We start from the raw sequence: 24957 nt of genomic DNA on the forward strand, positions 1-24957 counted from the left end.
AAGTCCGCTCGTGTGTACGCGGCATTAGAGAAGGAAATAGAAAAAAGGGAAAAGAATGAGAAAGAAAAGCAAACTGAAGGAAAGGGAATGAAAAGAAAGAGAATGGAAAGAAAACAGGAATCAAAAGATGAAGTAAACAGGAAAGAAAAGAGAGATGTTAGAAAAGGAAAGTGTAAGGAAAATGGCTGCACTTTGGTTCACTATATACTTTAGATAATGGGCCTGAACTTTTGAACTTTTGAACTTTTTTTATGTGAAATGCTATAGCAAGGCTTTTATAATGTCAAAATGGAAATTTACTAGCAAGGAAAATAGGGAAGTTAACCTTTTAAGAGATATAAGGGAACTAGCTAGTTAGCTCACCGCACATCTGGCCTAAAGCCAATGGTATATGACCGTAGACTATTTTACAAAGGTTATTCCCATATTATTCATTTTCTCGGAATTTAAGCTAAAAAGGTATATTTAGACAAAGAACATTTTTGGGTACTTTTAGGCATGTCATTGAGCAGAGTATTATGCAAATACACACATGTCATATAAAATATAACTTGTGATAACTTGTGATATGTAACTTGTGATACCTGTACTCTTGTGATTGGATAAACTAAGGGACCGCCCCTTTATTTGCCCCTACTGATAAATGATTGTTGCCCTATATAACATGTGAAATGGTACAATACATTTGTATTTATGGATATCCAACTGTGTGTGGTGTCTTGATTTAACCAATCGATTGAAAGATCTTTTTTGATGTCCAAGTTCAGCTCGAGCAAGGAAAAGGCTTGACCAGACTCCAGAATCCGGTAAGGTCAAATAGCTTGTCTAAATATAATAGGAAGAATAATTGTATAAGTGTCCCCGCTAGGTTGGCTAGGACTGGTAGAATATTGTAAATATTTTACTAAGAAATAGGACTGGAAATCAAAAAACGTCTATGATGTATTGATATATGTCTGATAAAATTAAGGTGGCCACTAGGGATGAGCCGAACACCCCCCGGTTCGGTTCGCACCAGAACCTGCGAACGGACCGAAAATTTGCACGAACGTTAGAACCCCATTGATGTCTATGGGACTCGAACGTTCAAAATCAAAAGTGCTCATTTTAAAGGCTAATTTGCATGGTATTGTCCTGAAAAGGGTTTGGGGACCCGGGCCCTCCCTTAGGGGACATGTATCAATGCAAAAAAAACTTTTAAAAACGGCCGTTTTTTTAGGAGCAGTGATTTTAATGATGCTTAAAGTAAAAAAAAAAAAGTGAAATATTCCTTTAAATATCGTACCTGAGGGGTGTCTATAGTATGCCTGTAAAGTGGCGTGTGTTTCCCGTGCTTAGAACAGTCCCTGCACAAAATGTCATTTTTAAAGGAAAAAAAGTCATTTAAAACTGCTTGCAGCTTTAATGTAATGTCGGGTCCTGGCAATATGGATGAAAATCAGTGAGACAAACGGCATGGGTACCCCCCAGTCCATTACCAGGCCCTTTGGGTCTTGTATGGATATTAAGGGGATCCCCGCACCCAAATTAAAATAAAGAAAGGTGTAAACAAGACAGGGACTGTAGGTTTGTTGTTAAGTAGAATCTGTTTGTAATTTTGAACGGGTAAATTTTTAACGTGTTTAGCTCGAGCCAAAAAATCTTTTTTAAGCTTTTTGGAAAACATAGGGAAGGGTTATCACCCCTGTGACATTTGTTTTGCTGTCTGTCCTCCTCTTCAGAAGATTTCACCTCACTTTTTGTCCCAATGACAAATGTTTTTTGAAAATGTGGGTTTTTTTGTGGAACAAGGATTGGAAACCATCAGTGTAAAGGAGAAATGTTTTTCCCATATTAACTCTTACAGGAGAGAATTTCCCTTCCTAGGGGTAGATTTCATCTCACTTCCTGTTGTCTCCTTCCGTTTGCAAGTAGGAGTTGTTTGTAAGTTAGATGTTTGAAAGTACGGGCCTGCCCTATATACTCAGCAGAAATTTGGGCCTTAGGTGTTGTTGTGGCCACAACACTCTAAGCCCTCACAGGGCCCTGCTGTGAAATATTAGATCAAGAATTGTAATTACATGCCCCTGTTGAACAAGGGCAGAAAAATTGGGCCTTTGGTGGTGGTGGTGGTGCTAGTGCCACAACACTGTAAGTCCTCACTCGCTCTTGGTGGGTGCAGAAATGGGCCCTGCGTGAAATATTAGATCAAGAATTGTAATTACATGCCCCTGTTGAACAGGGGCTGAAAAATTAGGCCTTAGGCACTGGTGCTGGTGCCACAACACTGCAACCCCTCACAGACACTCTAGTTGGAACGCAGGAACGAGCCCTGCTGCAAAGTATTGCATCAAAAATTGTAATTACACGCCCCTGTTAAACAGGGGCTGAAAAATTGGGCCATAGGAACTGGTGCTGGTGCCACAACACTGCAACCCCTCACAGATACTCTAGTTGGAACGCAGAAATGAGCCCTGCTGCAAAGTACTGCATCAAAAATTGTAATTACACGCCCCTGTTAAACAGGGGCTGAAAAATTGGGCCTTAGGCACTGGTGCTGGTGCCACAACACTGCAACCCCTCAAAGATACTCTAGTTGGAACGCAGAAACGAGCCCTGCTGCAAAGTATTGCATCAAAAATTGTAATTACACGCTCCTGTTAAACAGGGGCTGAAAAATTGGGCCTTAGGCACTGGTGGTGGTGCCCAGAACCAAAAATGTTCTTACAAGCTATCAGCGTGATCATTGAGGAGGAAGAGGATAATTACTCAGGGATAGTCACTCAGCATCAGCATAGGCAGTCTTTGAAGGGATCTGAGATTTCAAAAAAAATGATTAATTTACATCAACATCAGGTGCTTGGTAGCTGGTGGTGATCCAAGACTGATTCGTGTTTATGAAGGTCAGTCGATCGACCGAGTCGGTGGACAGACGCACCCTGTGATCGGTTACAAAGCCTCCAGCAGCACTGAATGTGCGTTCCGAAAGAACACTGGATGCAGGACAGGCCAGTAGCTCAATTGCATACTGTGCAAGCTCTGGCCAGTGATCCATCCTCAAGACCCAGTAACCCAGAGGATTTTCGGTGGGAAAGGTGTCCAAGTCAGATCTTGCCCCTAGGTATTCCTGCACCATGTAAAACAGACGCTGGCGATGGTTGCTGGAAACGATCATACCTTCGGACTGCGGACCAAAAAATTGTCTGAACGCATCGGTCAAACGGCCACCTTCTCCACCGCTCCTTCTTTGACTGACCGAAGCCTCAGCAACACATTGTCCAGAAACAGGAGTTTGTAACCTCCCAGTCTCTGGGAACGCATTGCACAGACCTTTCCGCAAGGCCTCCCAAAGATGTTTCATCCTCTGCTCCCTCTGCGATGGCAAGATAAGGTCCACAACCTTATCCTTGTAACGTGGATCAAGGAGGGTTGCCAGCCAGTATTGGTCCTTCTCCTTGATACTACGAATACGAGGATCCTTACGCAGGCTTTGCAAGATCAGGGAGGCTATGCAGCGTAGGTTTGCTGAGGCATTCGGTCCGGAGTCCTCTGGGTCACTAAGGACGACATGGTCCGCAGCCACCTCCTCCCAGCCACGTACAAGTCCATGTGTTTCTTGGGACTGATCCTTTAAAGACTGCTGCTGATGCTGAGTGCCAGGCTCCACCTCCATACTGACACAATCTTCCTCCTCCTCCTCGTCCTCTTCCTGTGTGATCGGCAGGCACGCAGGAACACTGTCTGGATAAAGGGGGCCTTGAGAGCTAAGGAAGTCCTCCTCTTCCTGCCTCTGTTCTGCCTCAAGTGCCCTGTCCATTATTCCACGCAGCGTGTGCTCCAACAGGTGGACAAGGGGGACAGTGTCCCTGATGCATGCACTGTCACTGCTTACCATCCTCGTGGCCTGCTCAAATGGTGACAGGACAGTGCATGCATCCCTGATCATGGCCCACTGGCGTGGGGAAAAAAAACAAGCTCCCCTGACCCTGTCCTGGTGCCATAGTTGCACAGGAACTCATTGATGGCCCTCTGCTGTGTGTGCAGCCGCTGCAGCATGGCCAATGTTGAGTTCCACCTGGTAGGCATGTCACAGATTAGGCGGTTCTTGGGCAGGTTAAACTCCTTTTGGAGGTCCGCCAGCTGAGCACTGGCATTATATGACCGGCGGAAATGCACACAGACTTTCCTGGCCTGCCTCAGGACATCCTGTAAGCCCGGGTACCTGCCCAAGAACCGCTGCACCACCAAGTTAAGGACGTGAGCCAAACATGGCACATGGGTCATTTGTCCCTGTCGGAGGGCAGAGAGGAGGTTGGTGCCATTGTCGCAAACCACCATTCCTGCCTTAAGTTGGCATGGCGTCAACCACCTCTGAACCTGCCCCTGCAGAGCTGACAGAACCTCTGCCCAAGTGTGGCTCCTGTCCCCCAAGCACACCAGCTCAAGCACCGCATGGCATCTTTTGGCCTGCGTACTTGCGTAGCCCCTTGAACGGCTACGGAGCACCGCTGGTTCCGAGGACAAAGCACAGGAAGAGGCCATGGAGGAAGAAGAAGAGGAGGGGGTGAAGGAGAGAGGTGTGTCAAAATCATTAGTAGTGGCATTTTGGAGGCGTGGTGGCGGAACAACCTCCAACACTACTGCACCTTGTCCTGCATCCTTCCCAGCTGCCAGCAGAGTTACCCAATGCGCCGTGAAACTTAGGTAACGTCCCTGTCCATGCCTGCTGGACTATGAGTCAGCAGTAATATGCACCTTACCGCTGACTGCCCTGTCCAGTGAGGCATGGACATTGCCTTCCACATGCCGGTAGAAAGCCGGAATCGCTTTCCGTGAGAAAAAGTGGCGTTTGGGTACCTGCCACTGAGGAACCGCACATTCCACAAACTCACGGAAGGGGGCAGAGTCTACCAACTGAAAAGGCAGCAGTTGAAGTCCTAGCAATTTTGCCAAGCTAGCATTTAACCGCTGGGCATGTGGATGGCTGGGAGCAAACTTCTTTCGCCGGTGCAGCAGCTGGGGCAGGGAAATTTGCCTGGTACAATCTGATGTCGGTGTACCGAAAGAAGATTGCCCTCAAGTACTTGGCTGTGACACACCTAATTCTACACCTTCATTCCTCTCAGTGCAGGTCTCAGAGAGGACTGAAGGTATAGTGGGGTTGGAGATCTCAGCTGATGAGAAGCAAGGAGAGGTCCTCTTTGTTCTTTGGTGTGGGTCTTTTAGATATGCTTGCCAACGAACTGCATAGCAGGTCAACATATGTCTGGTCAAGCATGTGGTACCCAAGCGGGAGATGTTTTGGCCACGCGAGATACACTTGAGACATATGTTGCAAATAGCAGTGGTGTGATCTGATGCACTCGTCTCAAAAAAGGCCCACACCAAAGAACTTTTCGAATAACGCGCAGAGATTGCAGCGCCCTGCACATGTGGAGCTTTAGGTTGTGATGCAGTCAGTGTGCTGCCCTTAGGCTGGCCCCTGGAGGGCATCCTGCCTTGTTGGTGATGTGCCGCCTCCTCCTCCTCCTCCTCCTCTCTCCTATCAGGCACCCACGTTGAGTCAGTGACCTCATTATCCCCTCCCTCCACATCACTGGAGCAAACCTGTCAGTATGCTGCAGCAGGGGGAGCATGACTGCCAGATTGCTGTCTTTCTTGGGCACCCCCTCGGTCCGTGCTCATGTTACTGCATTCATCAAGCTCAGTATCATCATCAGAGCCTTCCAAACGCTGGGCATCCTCCTGGAGCATGTACCCAACACTGTGGTCAAACAGTTCGAGGGACTCCTCAGGAGGACACGGTGGGGCTAGGGAAGGAGTCACTGATGACATTGAGCCAAGGGATGAGGGCGCTGCTTTGCCAGACAAAGTACCCTGAGCATGGGTGCGAGAGGATGAGGAGGATGAGGACGGCTTGGTCATCCACTCGACCAAGTCTTCCGCATGTTGCGGCTCAACACGGCCAGCTGGCGAAAAAAAGGCCAAGCCTGTCCCACGGCCACGTGCTGATGGGGATGCACCGTCTCCATGACCAGCACTAGACACAGAGCCTGCTTGCCCTCTTTTATCGGCTTGTAACTGTCTGCCTCTCCTTCTTGGCCTTCCAGACATACTAATGGCCTGTAGCTGCACTAAGCTGGGATATATATATATATATATATATATAAATATATATATATATATATATTTATATATATATACACTGATACTACAGCTAGCAAAATCAACTGCCTGCCTGTAGTATGAGAACACCACCAACCTTCTACAAGTAGCTTTAGCTGAACACTGTGCAGAGCTCGCAAAAAACTAACTTGTAGCTTTTTTAGCTGCCTGCGGTAGTGATAGAATCAGGAAAACACCACCAACCTTCTACAGGTAGCTTTAGGTGAACACTGTGCAGAGCTCACCAAAAAATAACTTGCAGCTTATTTAACTGCCTGCGGTAGTGATAGGATCAGGAAAACACTACCAACCTTCTACAGGTAGCTTTAGCTGAACACTGTGCAGAGCTCACAAAAAATAACTTGTAGGTTTAGCTGAACACTGTGAGGAGGACGCACCACACTAACTTGTAGTTTTAGCTGAACACTGTGCAGAGCTTGCAAAAAAATAACTTGTAGGTTTAGCTGAACACTGTGAGGAGGACGCACCACACTAACTTGTAGTTTTAGCTGAACACTGTGAGCAGGACGCACTGCACTAACTTGTAGCTTTAGATGAACACTGTGCACAGGTCTCACTACACTAACTTGTAGTTTTAGCTGAACACTGTGAGCAGGATGCACTACACTAACTTGTAGTTTTAGATGAACACTGTGCAGAGGTCTCATTACACTAACTTGTAGTTTTAGCTGAACAATGTGAGCAGGACGCACTACACTAACTTGTAGCTTTAGATGAACACTGTGCAGAGCTCGCAAAAAAATAACTTGTAGGTTTAGCGGAACACTGTGAGGAGGACGCACCACACTAACTTGTAGTTTTAGCTGAACACTGTGCAGAGCTCGCAAAAAAATAACTTGTAGGTTTAGCTGAACACTGTGAGAAGGATGCACCACACTAACTTGTAGTTTTAGCTGAACACTGTGAGCAGGACGCACTGCACTAACTTGTAGCTTTAGATGAACACTGTGCAGAGGTCTCACTACACTAACTTGTAGTTTTAGCTGAACACTGTGAGCAGGACGCACTACACTAACTTGTAGCTTTAGATGAACACTGTGTAGAGCTTGCAAAAAAATAACTTGTAGGTTTAGCTGAACACTGTAAGGAGGACGCACCACACTAACTTGTAGTTTTAGCTGAACACTGTGAGCAGGACGCACTACACTAACTTGTAGCTTTAGATGAACACTGTGTAGAGCTTGCAAAAAAATAACTTGTAGGTTTAGCTGAACACTGTAAGGAGGACGCACCACACTAACTTGTAGTTTTAGCTGAACACTGTGAGCAGGACGCACTACACTAACTTGTAGCTTTAGATGAACACTGTGCAGAGGTCTCACTACACTAACTTGTAGTTTTAGCTGAACACTGTGAGCAGGACGCACTACACTAACTTGTAGTTTTAGATGAACACTGTGCAGAGGTTTCACTACACTAACTTGTAGTTTTAGCTGAACACTGTGAGTAGGACGCACTACACTAACTTGTAACTTTAGATGAACATTGTGCAGAGCTCGCAAAAAAATAACTTGTAGGTTTAGCTGAACACTGTGAGCAGGACGCACCACACTAATTTGTAGTTTTAGCTGAACACTGTGAGCAGGACGCACTGCACTAACTTGTAGCTTTAGATGAACACTGTGCAGAGGTCTCACTACACTAACTTGTAGTTTTAGCTGAACACTGTGAGCAGGACGCACTACACTAACTTGTAGCTTTTTTAGCTGCCTGCGGTAGTGATAAAATCAGGAAAACACCACCAACCTTCTACAGGTAGCTTTAGGTGAACACTGTGCAGAGCTCACCAAAAAATAACTTGCAGCTTATTTAACTGCCTGCGGTAGTGATAGGATCAGGAAAACACTACCAACCTTCTACAGGTAGCTTTAGCTGAACACTGTGCAGAGCTCACAAAAAATAACTTGTAGGTTTAGCTGAACACTGTGAGGAGGACGCACCACACTAACTTGTAATTTTAGCTGAACACTGTGCAGAGCTTGCAAAAAAATAACTTGTAGGTTTAGCTGAACACTGTGAGGAGGACGCACCACACTAACTTGTAGTTTTAGCTGAACACTGTGAGCAGGACGCACTGCACTAACTTGTAGCTTTAGATGAACACTGTGCAGAGGTCTCACTACACTAACTTGTAGTTTTAGCTGAACACTGTGAGCAGGATGCACTACACTAACTTGTAGTTTTAGATGAACACTGTGCAGAGGTCTCATTACACTAACTTGTAGTTTTAGCTGAACACTGTGAGCAGGACGCACTACACTAACTTGTAGCTTTAGATGAACACTGTGCAGAGCTCGCAAAAAAATAACTTGTAGGTTTAGCTGAACACTGTGAGGAGGACGCACCACACTAACTTGTAGTTTTAGCTGAACACTGTGCAGATCTCGCAAAAAAATAACTTGTAGGTTTAGCTAAACACTGTGAGAAGGATGCGCCACACTAACTTGTAGTTTTAGCTGAACACTGTGAGCAGGACGCACTGCACTAACTTGTAGGTTTAGCTGAACACTGTAAGGAGGACGCACCACACTAACTTGTACTTTTAGCTGAACACTGTGAGCAGGACGCACTACACTAACTTGTAGCTTTAGATGAACACTGTGTAGAGCTTGCAAAAAAATAACTTGTAGGTTTAGCTGAACACTGTAAGGAGGACGCACCATACTAACTTGTAGTTTTAGCTGAACACTGTGAGCAGGACGCACTACACTAACTTGTAGCTTTAGATGAACACTGTGCAGAGGTCTCACTACACTAACTTGTAGTTTTAGCTGAACACTGTGAGCAGGACGCACTACACTAACTTGTAGTTTTAGATGAACACTGTGCAGAGGTTTCACTACACTAACTTGTAGTTTTAGCTGAACACTGTGAGTAGGACGCACTACACTAACTTGTAACTTTAGATGAACATTGTGCAGAGCTCGCAAAAAAATAACTTGTAGGTTTAGCTGAACACTGTGAGCAGGACGCACCACACTAATTTGTAGTTTTAGCTGAACACTGTGAGCAGGACGCACTGCACTAACTTGTAGCTTTAGATGAACACTGTGCAGAGGTCTCACTACACTAACTTGTAGTTTTAGCTGAACACTGTGAGCAGGACGCACTACACTAACTTGTAGTTTTAGATGAACACTGTGCAGAGGTCTCACTACACTAACTTGTAGTGTTAGCTGAACACTGTGAGCAGGACGCACTACACTAACTTGTAGCTTTAGATGAACACTGTGTAGAGCTTGCAAAAAAATAACTTGTAGGTTTAGCTGAACACTGTAAGGAGGACGCACCACACTAACTTGTAGTTTTAGCTGAACACTGTGAGCAGGACGCACTACACTAACTTGTAGCTTTAGATGAACACTGTGCAGAGGTCTCACTACACTAACTTGTAGTTTTAGCTGAACACTGTGAGCAGGACGCACTACACTAACTTGTAGTTTTAGATGAACACTGTGCAGAGGTTTCACAACACTAACTTGTAGTTTTAGCTGAACACTGTGAGTAGGACGCACTACACTAACTTGTAACTTTAGATGAACATTGTGCAGAGCTCGCAAAAAAATAACTTGTAGGTTTAGCTGAACACTGTGAGCAGGACGCACCACACTAACTTGTAGTTTTAGCTGAACACTGTGAGCAGGACGCACTGCACTAACTTGTAGCTTTAGATGAACACTGTGCAGAGGTCTCACTACACTAACTTGTAGTTTTAGCTGAACACTGTGAGCAGGACGCACTACACTAACTTGTAGCTTTTTTAGCTGCCTGCGGTAGTGATAAAATCAGGAAAACACCACCAACCTTCTACAGGTAGCTTTAGGTGAACACTGTGCAGAGCTCACCAAAAAATAACTTGCAGCTTATTTAACTGCCTGCGGTAGTGATAGGATCAGGAAAACACTACCAACCTTCTACAGGTAGCTTTAGCTGAACACTGTGCAGAGCTCACAAAAAATAACTTGTAGGTTTAGCTGAACACTGTGAGGAGGACGCACCACACTAACTTGTAATTTTAGCTGAACACTGTGCAGAGCTTGCAAAAAAATAACTTGTAGGTTTAGCTGAACACTGTGAGGAGGACGCACCACACTAACTTGTAGTTTTAGCTGAACACTGTGAGCAGGACGCACTGCACTAACTTGTAGCTTTAGATGAACACTGTGCAGAGGTCTCACTACACTAACTTGTAGTTTTAGCTGAACACTGTGAGCAGGATGCACTACACTAACTTGTAGTTTTAGATGAACACTGTGCAGAGGTCTCATTACACTAACTTGTAGTTTTAGCTGAACACTGTGAGCAGGACGCACTACACTAACTTGTAGCTTTAGATGAACACTGTGCAGAGCTCGCAAAAAAATAACTTGTAGGTTTAGCTGAACACTGTGAGGAGGACGCACCACACTAACTTGTAGTTTTAGCTGAACACTGTGCAGATCTCGCAAAAAAATAACTTGTAGGTTTAGCTAAACACTGTGAGAAGGATGCGCCACACTAACTTGTAGTTTTAGCTGAACACTGTGAGCAGGACGCACTGCACTAACTTGTAGGTTTAGCTGAACACTGTAAGGAGGACGCACCACACTAACTTGTACTTTTAGCTGAACACTGTGAGCAGGACGCACTACACTAACTTGTAGCTTTAGATGAACACTGTGTAGAGCTTGCAAAAAAATAACTTGTAGGTTTAGCTGAACACTGTAAGGAGGACGCACCATACTAACTTGTAGTTTTAGCTGAACACTGTGAGCAGGACGCACTACACTAACTTGTAGCTTTAGATGAACACTGTGCAGAGGTCTCACTACACTAACTTGTAGTTTTAGCTGAACACTGTGAACAGGACGCACTACACTAACTTGTAGTTTTAGATGAACACTGTGCAGAGGTTTCACTACACTAACTTGTAGTTTTAGCTGAACACTGTGAGTAGGACGCACTACACTAACTTGTAACTTTAGATGAACATTGTGCAGAGCTCGCAAAAAAATAACTTGTAGGTTTAGCTGAACACTGTGAGCAGGACGCACCACACTAATTTGTAGTTTTAGCTGAACACTGTGAGCAGGACGCACTGCACTAACTTGTAGCTTTAGATGAACACTGTGCAGAGGTCTCACTACACTAACTTGTAGTTTTAGCTGAACACTGTGAGCAGGACGCACTACACTAACTTGTAGTTTTAGATGAACACTGTGCAGAGGTCTCACTACACTAACTTGTAGTGTTAGCTGAACACTGTGAGCAGGACGCACTACACTAACTTGTAGCTTTAGATGAACACTGTGTAGAGCTTGCAAAAAAATAACTTGTAGGTTTAGCTGAACACTGTAAGGAGGACGCACCACACTAACTTGTAGTTTTAGCTGAACACTGTGAGCAGGACGCACTACACTAACTTGTAGCTTTAGATGAACACTGTGCAGAGGTCTCACTACACTAACTTGTAGTTTTAGCTGAACACTGTGAGCAGGACGCACTACACTAACTTGTAGTTTTAGATGAACACTGTGCAGAGGTTTCACAACACTAACTTGTAGTTTTAGCTGAACACTGTGAGTAGGACGCACTACACTAACTTGTAACTTTAGATGAACATTGTGCAGAGCTCGCAAAAAAATAACTTGTAGGTTTAGCTGAACACTGTGAGCAGGACGCACCACACTAACTTGTAGTTTTAGCTGAACACTGTGAGCAGGACGCACTGCACTAACTTGTAGCTTTAGATGAACACTGTGCAGAGGTCTCACTACACTAACTTGTAGTTTTAGCTGAACACTGTGAGCAGGACGCACTACACTAACTTGTAGCTTTTTTAGCTGCCTGCGGTAGTGATAAAATCAGGAAAACACCACCAACCTTCTACAGGTAGCTTTAGGTGAACACTGTGCAGAGCTCACCAAAAAATAACTTGCAGCTTATTTAACTGCCTGCGGTAGTGATAGGATCAGGAAAACACTACCAACCTTCTACAGGTAGCTTTAGCTGAACACTGTGCAGAGCTCACAAAAAATAACTTGTAGGTTTAGCTGAACACTGTGAGGAGGACGCACCACACTAACTTGTAATTTTAGCTGAACACTGTGCAGAGCTTGCAAAAAAATAACTTGTAGGTTTAGCTGAACACTGTGAGGAGGACGCACCACACTAACTTGTAGTTTTAGCTGAACACTGTGAGCAGGACGCACTGCACTAACTTGTAGCTTTAGATGAACACTGTGCAGAGGTCTCACTACACTAACTTGTAGTTTTAGCTGAACACTGTGAGCAGGATGCACTACACTAACTTGTAGTTTTAGATGAACACTGTGCAGAGGTCTCATTACACTAACTTGTAGTTTTAGCTGAACACTGTGAGCAGGACGCACTACACTAACTTGTAGCTTTAGATGAACACTGTGCAGAGCTCGCAAAAAAATAACTTGTAGGTTTAGCTGAACACTGTGAGGAGGACGCACCACACTAACTTGTAGTTTTAGCTGAACACTGTGCAGAGCTCGCAAAAAAATAACTTGTAGGTTTAGCTAAACACTGTGAGAAGGATGCACCACACTAACTTGTAGTTTTAGCTGAACACTGTGAGCAGGACGCACTGCACTAACTTGTAGGTTTAGCTGAACACTGTAAGGAGGACGCACCACACTAACTTGTAGTTTTAGCTGAACACTGTGAGCAGGACGCACTACACTAACTTGTAGCTTTAGATGAACACTGTGCAGAGGTCTCACTACACTAACTTGTAGTTTTAGCTGAACACTGTGAGCAGGACGCACTACACTAACTTGTAGTTTTAGATGAACACTGTGCAGAGGTTTCACTACACTAACTTGTAGTTTTAGCTGAACACTGTGAGTAGGACGCACTACACTAACTTGTAACTTTAGATGAACATTGTGCAGAGCTCGCAAAAAAATAACTTGTAGGTTTAGCTGAACACTGTGAGCAGGACGCACCACACTAATTTGTAGTTTTAGCAGAACACTGTGAGCAGGACGCACTGCACTAACTTGTAGCTTTAGATGAACACTGTGCAGAGGTCTCACTACACTAACTTGTAGTTTTAGCTGAACACTGTGAGCAGGACGCACTACACTAACTTGTAGTTTTAGATGAACACTGTGCAGAGGTCTCACTACACTAACTTGTAGTGTTAGCTGAACACTGTGAGCAGGACGCACTACACTAACTTGTAGCTTTAGATGAACACTGTGTAGAGCTTGCAAAAAAATAACTTGTAGGTTTAGCTGAACACTGTAAGGAGGACGCACCACACTAACTTGTAGTTTTAGCTGAACACTGTGAGCAGGACGCACTACACTAACTTGTAGCTTTAGATGAACACTGTGCAGAGGTCTCACTACACTAACTTGTAGTTTTAGCTGAACACTGTGAGCAGGACACACTACACTAACTTGTAGTTTTAGATGAACACTGTGCAGAGGTCTCACTACACTATCTTGTAGTTTTAGCTGAACACTGTGAGTAGGACGCACTACACTAACTTGTAACTTTAGATGAACATTGTGCAGAGCTTGCAAAAAAATAACTTGTAGATTTAGCTGAACACTGTGAGCAGGACGCACCACACTAACTTGTAGTTTTAGCTAAACACTGTGAGCAGGACGCACTGCACTAACTTGTAGCTTTAGATGAACACTGTGCAGAGGTCTCACTACACTAACTTGTAGTTTTAGCTGAACACTGTGAGCAGGATGCACTACACTAACTTGTAGCTTTAGATGAACACTGTGCAGAGGTCTCACTACACTAACTTGTAGTTTTAGCTGAACACTGTGAGCAGGACACACTACACTAACTTGTAGCTTTAGATGAACACTGTGCAGAGCTCGCAAAAAAATTACTTGTAGGTTTAGCTGAACACTGTGAGGAGGACGCACTACACTAACTTGTAGTTTTAGCTGAACACTGTGAGCAGGACTCACTGCACTAACTTGTAGCTTTAGATGAACATTGTGCAGAGGTCTCACTACACTAACTTGTAGTTTTAGCTGAACACTGTGAGCAGGACGCACTACACTAACTTGTAACTTTAGATGAACATTGTGCAGAGCTCGCAAAAAAATAACTTGTAGGTTTAGCTGAACACTGTGAGGAGGACGCACCACACTAACTTGTAGTTTTAGCTGAACACTGTGCAGAGCTCGCAAAAAAATAACTTGTAGGTTTAGCTGAACACTGTGAGCAGGACGCACCACACTAATTTGTAGTTTAGCAGAACACTGTGAGCAGGACGCACTGCACTAACTTGTAGCTTTAGATGAACACTGTGCAGAGGTCTCACTACACTAACTTGTAGTTTTAGCTGAACACTGTGAGCAGGACGCACTACACTAACTTGTAGTTTTAGATGAACACTGTGCAGAGGTCTCACTACACTAACTTGTAGTGTTAGCTGAACACTGTGAGCAGGACGCACTACACTAACTTGTAGCTTTAGATGAACACTGTGTAGAGCTTGCAAAAAAATAACTTGTAGGTTTAGCTGAACACTGTAAGGAGGACGCACCACACTAATTTGTAGTTTTAGCTGAACACTGTGAGCAGGACGCACTACACTAACTTGTAGCTTTAGATGAACTCTGTGCAGAGGTCTCACTACACTAACTTGTAGTTTTAACTGAACACTGTGAGCAGGACGCACTACACTAACTTGTAGTTTTAGATGAACACCGTGCAGAGGTCTCACTACACTAACTTGTAGTTTTTGCTGAACACTGTGAGCAGGACACACTACACTAACTTGTAGCTTTAGATGAACACTGTGCAGAGCTCGCAAAAAAATAACTTGTAGGTTTAGCTGAACACTGTGAGGAGGATGCACCACACTAACTTGTAGTTTTAGCTGAACACTGTGAGCAGGACGCACTGCACTAACTTGTAGCTTTAGATGAACACTGTGCAGAGGTCTCACTACACTAACTTGTAGTTTTAGCTGAACACTGTGAGCAGGACGCACTACACTAACTTGTAGCTTTAGATGAACACTGTGCAGAGCTCGCAAACAAATAACTTGTAGGTTTAGCTGAACACTGTGAGCAGGACGCACCACACTAATTTGTAGTTTAGCTGAACACTGTGAGCAGGACGCACTGCACTAACTTGTAGCTTTAGATGAACACTGTGCAGAGGTCTCACTACACTAACTTGTAGTTTTAGCTGAACACTGTGAGCAGGACGCACTACACTAACTTGTAGTTTTAGATGAACACCGTGCAGAGGTCTCACTACACTAACTTGTAGTTTTTGCTGAACACTGTGAGCAGGACACACTACACTAACTTGTAGCTTTAGATGAACACTGTGCAGAGCTCGCAAAAAAATAACTTGTAGGTTTAGCTGAACACTGTGAGGAGGATGCACCACACTAACTTGTAGTTTTAGCTGAACACTGTGAGCAGGACGCACTGCACTAACTTGTAGCTTTAGATGAACACTGTGCAGAGGTCTCACTACACTAACTTGTAGTTTTAGCTGAACACTGTGAGCAGGACGCACTACACTAACTTTTAGCTTTAGATGAACACTGTGCAGAGCTCACAAACAAATAACTTGTAGGTTTAGCTGAACACTGTGAGGAGGACGCACCACACTAACTTGTAGTTTTAGCTGAACACTGTGAGCAGGACGCACTGCACTATCTTGTAGCTTTAGATGAACACTATGCAGAGGTCTGACTACACTAACTTTTAGTTTAAGCTGAACACTGTGAGCAGGACGCACTACACTAACTTATAGTTTTAGATGAACACTGTGCAGAGGTCTCACTACACTAACTTGTAGTTTCAGCTGAACACTGTGAGCAGGATGCACTACACTAACTTGTAGCTTTAGATAAACACTGTGCAGAGCTCGCAAAAAAAATAACTTGTAGGTTTAGCTGAACACTGTGAGGAGGACGCACCACACTAACTTGTAGTTTTAGCTGAACACTGTGAGCAGGATGCACTACACTAACTTGTAGCTTTAGATGAACACTGTGCAGAGGTCTCACTACACTAACTTGTAGTTTCAGCTGAACACTGTGAGCAGGACGCACTACACTAACTTGTAGCTTTAGATAAACACTGTGCAGAGCTCGCAAAAAAAATAACTTGTAGGTTTAGCTGAACACTGTGAGGAGGACGCACCACACTAACTTGTAGTTTTAGCTGAACACTGTGAGCAGGATGCACTACACTAACTTGTAGCTTTAGATGAACACTGTGCAGAGGTCTCACTACACTAACTTGTAGTTTTAGCTGAACACTGTGAGCAGGACGCACTACACTAACTTGTAGCTTTAGATGAACACTGTGCAGAGGTCTCACTACACTAACTTGTAGTTTTAACTGAACACTGTGAGCAGGAGGCACTACACTAACTTGTAGCTTTAGATGAACACTGTGCAGAGCTCGCAAAAAAATAACTTGTAGGTTTAGCTGAACACTGTGAGGAGGATGCACCACACTAACTTGTAGTTTTAGCTGAACACTGTGAGCAGGACGCACTGCACTAACTTGTAGCTTTAGATGAACACTGTGCAGAGGTCTCACTACACTAACTTGTAGTTTTAGCTGAACACTGTGAGCAGGACACACAACACTAACTTGTAGTTTTAGATGAACACTGTGCAGAGGTCTCACTACACTAACTTGTATTTTTAGCTGAACACTATGAGCAGGACGCACTACACTAACTTGTAGCTTTAGATGAACACTGCGTAGAGGTCTCACTACACTAACTTGTAGTTTCAGCTGAACACTGTGAGCAGGACGCACTACACTAACTTGTAGCTTTAGATAAACACTGTGCAGAGCTCGCAAAAAAAATAACTTGTAGGTTTAGCTGAACACTGTGAGGAGGACGCACCACACTAACTTGTAGTTTTAGCTGAACACTGTGAGCAGGACGCACTGCACTAACTTGTAGCTTTAAATGAACACTGTGCAGAGGTCTCACTACACTAACTTGTAGTTTTAGCTGAACACTGTGAGCAGGACGCACTACACTAACTCGTAGTTTTAGATGAACACTGTGCAGAGGTCTCACTACACTAACTTGTAGTTTCAGCTGAACACTGTGAGCAGGACGCACTACACTAACTTGTAGCTTTAGATAAACACTGTGCAGAGCTCACAAAAAAAATAACTTGTAGGTTTAGCTGAACACTGTGAGGAGGACGCACCACACTAACTTGTAGTTTTAGCTGAACACTGTGAGCAGGATGCACTACACTAACTTGTAGCTTTAGATGAACACTGTGCAGAGGTCTCACTACACTAACTTGTAGTTTTAGCTGAACACTGTGAGCAGGACGCACTACACTAACTTATAGTTTTAGATGAACACTGTGCAGAGGTCTCACTACACTAACTTGTAGTTTTAGCTGAACACCTTGAGCAGGACGCACTACACTAACTTGTAGCTTTAGATGAACATTGTGCAGAGCTCGCAAAAAAATAACTTGTAGGTTTAGCTGAACACTGTGAGGAGGACGCACCACACTAACTTGTAGTTTTAGCTGAACACTGTGAGCAGGACGAACTACACTAACTTGTAGCTTTAGATGAACACTGTGCAGAGGTCTCACTACACTAACTTGTAGTTTTAGCTGAACACTGTAAGCAGGACGCACTACACTAACTTGTAGTTTTAGATGAACACTGTGCAGAGGTCTCACTACACTAACTTGTAGTGTTAGCTGAACACTGTGAGCAGGACGCACTACACTAACTTGTAGCTTTAGATGAACACTGTGCAGAGCTCGCAAAAAAATAACTTGTAGGTTTAGCTGAACACTGTGAGGAGGACGCACCACACTAACTTGTAGTTTTAGCTGAACACTGTGAGCAGGACTCACTGCACTAACTTGTAGCTTTAGATGAACACTGTGCAGAGGTCTCACTACACTAACTTGTATTTTTAGCTGAACACTATGAGCAGGACGCACTACACTAACTTGTAGCTTTAGATGAACACTGTGCAGAGGTCTCACTACACTAACTTGTAGTTTCAGCTGAACACTGTGAGCAGGACGCACTACACTAACTTGTAGCTTTAGATAAACACTGTGCAGAGCTCGCAAAAAAAATAACTTTTAGGTTTAGCTGAACACTGTGAGGAGGACGCACCACACTAACTTGTAGTTTTAGCTGAACACTGTGAGCAGGACACACTGCACTAACTTGTAGCTTTAGATGAACACTATGCAGAGGTCTCACTACACTAACTTGTAGTTTTAGCTGAACACTGTGAGCAGGACGCACTACACTAACTTGTAGTTTTAGATGAACACTGTGCAGAGGTCTCACTACACTAACTTGTAGTTTTAACTGAACACTGTGATCAGGAGGCACTACACTAACTTGTAGCTTTAGATGAACACTGTGCAGAGCTCGCAAAAAAATAACTTGTAGGTTTAGCTGAACACTGTGAGGAGGATGCACCACGCTAACTTGTAGTTTTAGCTGAACACTGTGAGCAGGACGCACTGCACTAACTTGTAGCTTTAGATGAACACTGTGCAGAGGTCTCACTACACTAACTTGTAGTTTTAGCTGAACACTGTGAGCAGGACGCACTACACTAACTTGTAGCTTTAGATGAACACTGTGCAGAGCTCGCAAACAAATAACTTGTAGGTTTAGCTGAACACTGTGAGGAGGACGCACCACACTAACTTGTAGTTTTAGCTGAACACTGTGAGCAGGACGCACTGCACTATCTTGTAGCTTTAGATGAACACTATGCAGAGGTCTGACTACACTAACTTTTAGTTTAAGCTGAACACTGTGAGCAGGACGCACTACACTAACTTATAGTTTTAGATGAACACTGTGCAGAGGTCTCACTACACTAACTTTTAGCTTCAGCTGAAGACTGTGAGCAGGACGCACTACACTAAATTGTAGCTTTAGATAAACACTGTGCAGAGCTCGCAAAAAAATAACTTGTAGGTTTAGCTGAACACTGTGAGGAGGATGCACCACACTAACTTGTAGTTTTAGCTGAACACTGTGAGCAGGATGCACTACACTAACTTGTAGCTTTAGATGAACACTGTGCAGAGGTCTCACTACACTAACTTGTAGTTTCAGCTGAACACTGTGAGCAGGACGCACTACACTAACTTGTAGCTTTAGATAAACACTGTGCAGAGCTCGCAAAAAAAATAACTTGTAGGTTTAGCTGAACACTGTGAGGAGGACGCACCACACTAACTTGTAGTTTTAGCTGAACACTGTGAGCAGGATGCACTACACTAACTTGTAGCTTTAGATGAACACTGTGCAGAGGTCTCACTACACTAACTTGTAGTTTTAGCTGAACACTGTGAGCAGGACGCACTACACTAACTTGTAGCTTTAGATGAACACTGTGCAGAGGTCTCACTACACTAACTTGTAGTTTTAACTGAACACTGTGAGCAGGACGCACTACACTAACTTGTAGTTTTAGATGAACACTGTGCAGAGGTCTCACTACACTAACTTGTAGTGTTAGCTGAACACTGTGAGCAGGACGCACTACACTAACTTGTAGCTTTAGATGAACACTGTGTAGAGCTTGCAAAAAAATAACTTGTAGGTTTAGCTGAACACTGTAAGGAGGACGCACCACACTAATTTGTAGTTTTAGCTGAACACTGTGAGCAGGACGCACTACACTAACTTGTAGCTTTAGATGAACTCTGTGCAGAGGTCTCACTACACTAACTTGTAGTTTTAACTGAACACTGTGAGCAGGACGCACTACACTAACTTGTAGTTTTAGATGAACACCGTGCAGAGGTCTCACTACACTAACTTGTAGTTTTTGCTGAACACTGTGAGCAGGACACACTACACTAACTTGTAGCTTTAGATGAACACTGTGCAGAGCTCGCAAAAAAATAACTTGTAGGTTTAGCTGAACACTGTGAGGAGGATGCACCACACTAACTTGTAGTTTTAGCTGAACACTGTGAGCAGGACGCACTGCACTAACTTGTAGCTTTAGATGAACACTGTGCAGAGGTCTCACTACACTAACTTGTAGTTTTAGCTGAACACTGTGAGCAGGACGCACTACACTAACTTGTAGCTTTAGATGAACACTGTGCAGAGCTCGCAAACAAATAACTTGTAGGTTTAGCTGAACACTGTGAGCAGGACGCACCACACTAATTTGTAGTTTAGCTGAACACTGTGAGCAGGACGCACTGCACTAACTTGTAGCTTTAGATGAACACTGTGCAGAGGTCTCACTACACTAACTTGTAGTTTTAGCTGAACACTGTGAGCAGGACGCACTACACTAACTTGTAGTTTTAGATGAACACCGTGCAGAGGTCTCACTACACTAACTTGTAGTTTTTGCTGAACACTGTGAGCAGGACACACTACACTAACTTGTAGCTTTAGATGAACACTGTGCAGAGCTCGCAAAAAAATAACTTGTAGGTTTAGCTGAACACTGTGAGGAGGATGCACCACACTAACTTGTAGTTTTAGCTGAACACTGTGAGCAGGACGCACTGCACTAACTTGTAGCTTTAGATGAACACTGTGCAGAGGTCTCACTACACTAACTTGTAGTTTTAGCTGAACACTGTGAGCAGGACGCACTACACTAACTTTTAGCTTTAGATGAACACTGTGCAGAGCTCACAAACAAATAACTTGTAGGTTTAGCTGAACACTGTGAGGAGGACGCACCACACTAACTTGTAGTTTTAGCTGAACACTGTGAGCAGGACGCACTGCACTATCTTGTAGCTTTAGATGAACACTATGCAGAGGTCTGACTACACTAACTTTTAGTTTAAGCTGAACACTGTGAGCAGGACGCACTACACTAACTTATAGTTTTAGATGAACACTGTGCAGAGGTCTCACTACACTAACTTGTAGTTTCAGCTGAACACTGTGAGCAGGATGCACTACACTAACTTGTAGCTTTAGATAAACACTGTGCAGAGCTCGCAAAAAAAATAACTTGTAGGTTTAGCTGAACACTGTGAGGAGGACGCACCACACTAACTTGTAGTTTTAGCTGAACACTGTGAGCAGGATGCACTACACTAACTTGTAGCTTTAGATGAACACTGTGCAGAGGTCTCACTACACTAACTTGTAGTTTCAGCTGAACACTGTGAGCAGGACGCACTACACTAACTTGTAGCTTTAGATAAACACTGTGCAGAGCTCGCAAAAAAAATAACTTGTAGGTTTAGCTGAACACTGTGAGGAGGACGCACCACACTAACTTGTAGTTTTAGCTGAACACTGTGAGCAGGATGCACTACACTAACTTGTAGCTTTAGATGAACACTGTGCAGAGGTCTCACTACACTAACTTGTAGTTTTAGCTGAACACTGTGAGCAGGACGCACTACACTAACTTGTAGCTTTAGATGAACACTGTGCAGAGGTCTCACTACACTAACTTGTAGTTTTAACTGAACACTGTGAGCAGGAGGCACTACACTAACTTGTAGCTTTAGATGAACACTGTGCAGAGCTCGCAAAAAAATAACTTGTAGGTTTAGCTGAACACTGTGAGGAGGATGCACCACACTAACTTGTAGTTTTAGCTGAACACTGTGAGCAGGACGCACTGCACTAACTTGTAGCTTTAGATGAACACTGTGCAGAGGTCTCACTACACTAACTTGTAGTTTTAGCTGAACACTGTGAGCAGGACACACAACACTAACTTGTAGTTTTAGATGAACACTGTGCAGAGGTCTCACTACACTAACTTGTATTTTTAGCTGAACACTATGAGCAGGACGCACTACACTAACTTGTAGCTTTAGATGAACACTGTGTAGAGGTCTCACTACACTAACTTGTAGTTTCAGCTGAACACTGTGAGCAGGACGCACTACACTAACTTGTAGCTTTAGATAAACACTGTGCAGAGCTCGCAAAAAAAATAACTTGTAGGTTTAGCTGAACACTGTGAGGAGGACGCACCACACTAACTTGTAGTTTTAGCTGAACACTGTGAGCAGGACGCACTGCACTAACTTGTAGCTTTAAATGAACACTGTGCAGAGGTCTCACTACACTAACTTGTAGTTTTAGCTGAACACTGTGAGCAGGACGCACTACACTAACTCGTAGTTTTAGATGAACACTGTGCAGAGGTCTCACTACACTAACTTGTAGTTTCAGCTGAACACTGTGAGCAGGACGCACTACACTAACTTGTAGCTTTAGATAAACACTGTGCAGAGCTCACAAAAAAAATAACTTGTAGGTTTAGCTGAACACTGTGAGGAGGACGCACCACACTAACTTGTAGTTTTAGCTGAACACTGTGAGCAGGATGCACTACACTAACTTGTAGCTTTAGATGAACACTGTGCAGAGGTCTCACTACACTAACTTGTAGTTTTAGCTGAACACTGTGAGCAGGACGCACTACACTAACTTATAGTTTTAGATGAACACTGTGCAGAGGTCTCACTACACTAACTTGTAGTTTTAGCTGAACACCTTGAGCAGGACGCACTACACTAACTTGTAGCTTTAGATGAACATTGTGCAGAGCTCGCAAAAAAATAACTTGTAGGTTTAGCTGAACACTGTGAGGAGGACGCACCACACTAACTTGTAGTTTTAGCTGAACACTGTGAGCAGGACGAACTACACTAACTTGTAGCTTTAGATGAACACTGTGCAGAGGTCTCACTACACTAACTTGTAGTTTTAGCTGAACACTGTAAGCAGGACGCACTACACTAACTTGTAGTTTTAGATGAACACTGTGCAGAGGTCTCACTACACTAACTTGTAGTGTTAGCTGAACACTGTGAGCAGGACGCACTACACTAACTTGTAGCTTTAGATGAACACTGTGCAGAGCTCGCAAAAAAATAACTTGTAGGTTTAGCTGAACACTGTGAGGAGGACGCACCACACTAACTTGTAGTTTTAGCTGAACACTGTGAGCAGGACTCACTGCACTAACTTGTAGCTTTAGATGAACACTGTGCAGAGGTCTCTCTACACTAACTTGTATTTTTAGCTGAACACTATGAGCAGGACGCACTACACTAACTTGTAGCTTTAGATGAACACTGTGCAGAGGTCTCACTACACTAACTTGTAGTTTCAGCTGAACACTGTGAGCAGGACGCACTACACTAACTTGTAGCTTTAGATAAACACTGTGCAGAGCTCGCAAAAAAAATAACTTTTAGGTTTAGCTGAACACTGTGAGGAGGACGCACCACACTAACTTGTAGTTTTAGCTGAACACTGTGAGCAGGACGCACTGCACTAACTTGTAGCTTTAGATGAACACTATGCAGAGGTCTCACTACACTAACTTGTAGTTTTAGCTGAACACTGTGAGCAGGACGCACTACACTAACTTGTAGTTTTAGATGAACACTGTGCAGAGGTCTCACTACACTAACTTGTAGTTTTAACTGAACACTGTGATCAGGAGGCACTACACTAACTTGTAGCTTTAGATGAACACTGTGCAGAGCTCGCAAAAAAATAACTTGTAGGTTTAGCTGAACACTGTGAGGAGGATGCACCACGCTAACTTGTAGTTTTAGCTGAACACTGTGAGCAGGACGCACTGCACTAACTTGTAGCTTTAGATGAACACTGTGCAGAGGTCTCACTACACTAACTTGTAGTTTTAGCTGAACACTGTGAGCAGGACGCACTACACTAACTTGTAGCTTTAGATGAACACTGTGCAGAGCTCGCAAACAAATAACTTGTAGGTTTAGCTGAACACTGTGAGGAGGACGCACCACACTAACTTGTAGTTTTAGCTGAACACTGTGAGCAGGACGCACTGCACTATCTTGTAGCTTTAGATGAACACTATGCAGAGGTCTGACTACACTAACTTTTAGTTTAAGCTGAACACTGTGAGCAGGACGCACTACACTAACTTATAGTTTTAGATGAACACTGTGCAGAGGTCTCACTACACTAACTTTTAGCTTCAGCTGAAGACTGTGAGCAGGACGCACTACACTAAATTGTAGCTTTAGATAAACACTGTGCAGAGCTCGCAAAAAAAATAACTTGTAGGTTTAGCTGAACACTGTGAGGAGGATGCACCACACTAACTTGTAGTTTTAGCTGAACACTGTGAGCAGGATGCACTACACTAACTTGTAGCTTTAGATGAACACTGTGCAGAGGTCTCACTACACTAACTTGTAGTTTCAGCTGAACACTGTGAGCAGGACGCACTACACTAACTTGTAGCTTTAGATAAACACTGTGCAGAGCTCGCAAAAAAAATAACTTGTAGGTTTAGCTGAACACTGTGAGGAGGACGCACCACACTAACTTGTAGTTTTAGCTGAACACTGTGAGCAGGATGCACTACACTAACTTGTAGGTTTAGATGAACACTGTGCAGAGGTCTCACTACACTAACTTGTAGTTTTAGCTGAACACTGTGAGCAGGACGCACTACACTAACTTGTAGCTTTAGATGAACACTGTGCAGAGGTCTCACTACACTAACTTGTAGTTTTAACTGAACACTGTGAGCAGGAGGCACTACACTAACTTGTAGCTTTAGATGAACACTGTGCAGAGCTCGCAAAAAAATAACTTGTAGGTTTAGCTGAACACTGTGAGGAGGATGCACCACACTAACTTATAGTTTTAGCTGAACACTTTGAGCAGGACGCACTGCACTAACTTGTAGCTTTAGATGAACACTGTGCAGAGGTCTCACTACACTAACTTGTAGTTTTAGCTGAACACTGTGAGCAGGACACACTACACTAACTTGTAGTTTTAGATGAACACTGTGCAG

General features: G+C 43.8%; 1 protein-coding gene across 4 annotated transcripts in view; it reads right to left on the reverse strand.

Annotated features, from left to right (window-relative positions):
- The window catches only part of LOC141133431 (venom factor-like), a 681995-nt gene that overhangs the window by 130171 nt on the left and 526867 nt on the right, over positions 1 to 24957 (reverse strand). The window lies entirely within an intron of this gene.

The sequence above is a fragment of the Aquarana catesbeiana genome, linkage group LG03 (genome assembly GCF_042186555.1).
Source record: "Aquarana catesbeiana isolate 2022-GZ linkage group LG03, ASM4218655v1, whole genome shotgun sequence".
Lineage (NCBI taxonomy): Eukaryota > Metazoa > Chordata > Amphibia > Anura > Ranidae > Aquarana > Aquarana catesbeiana.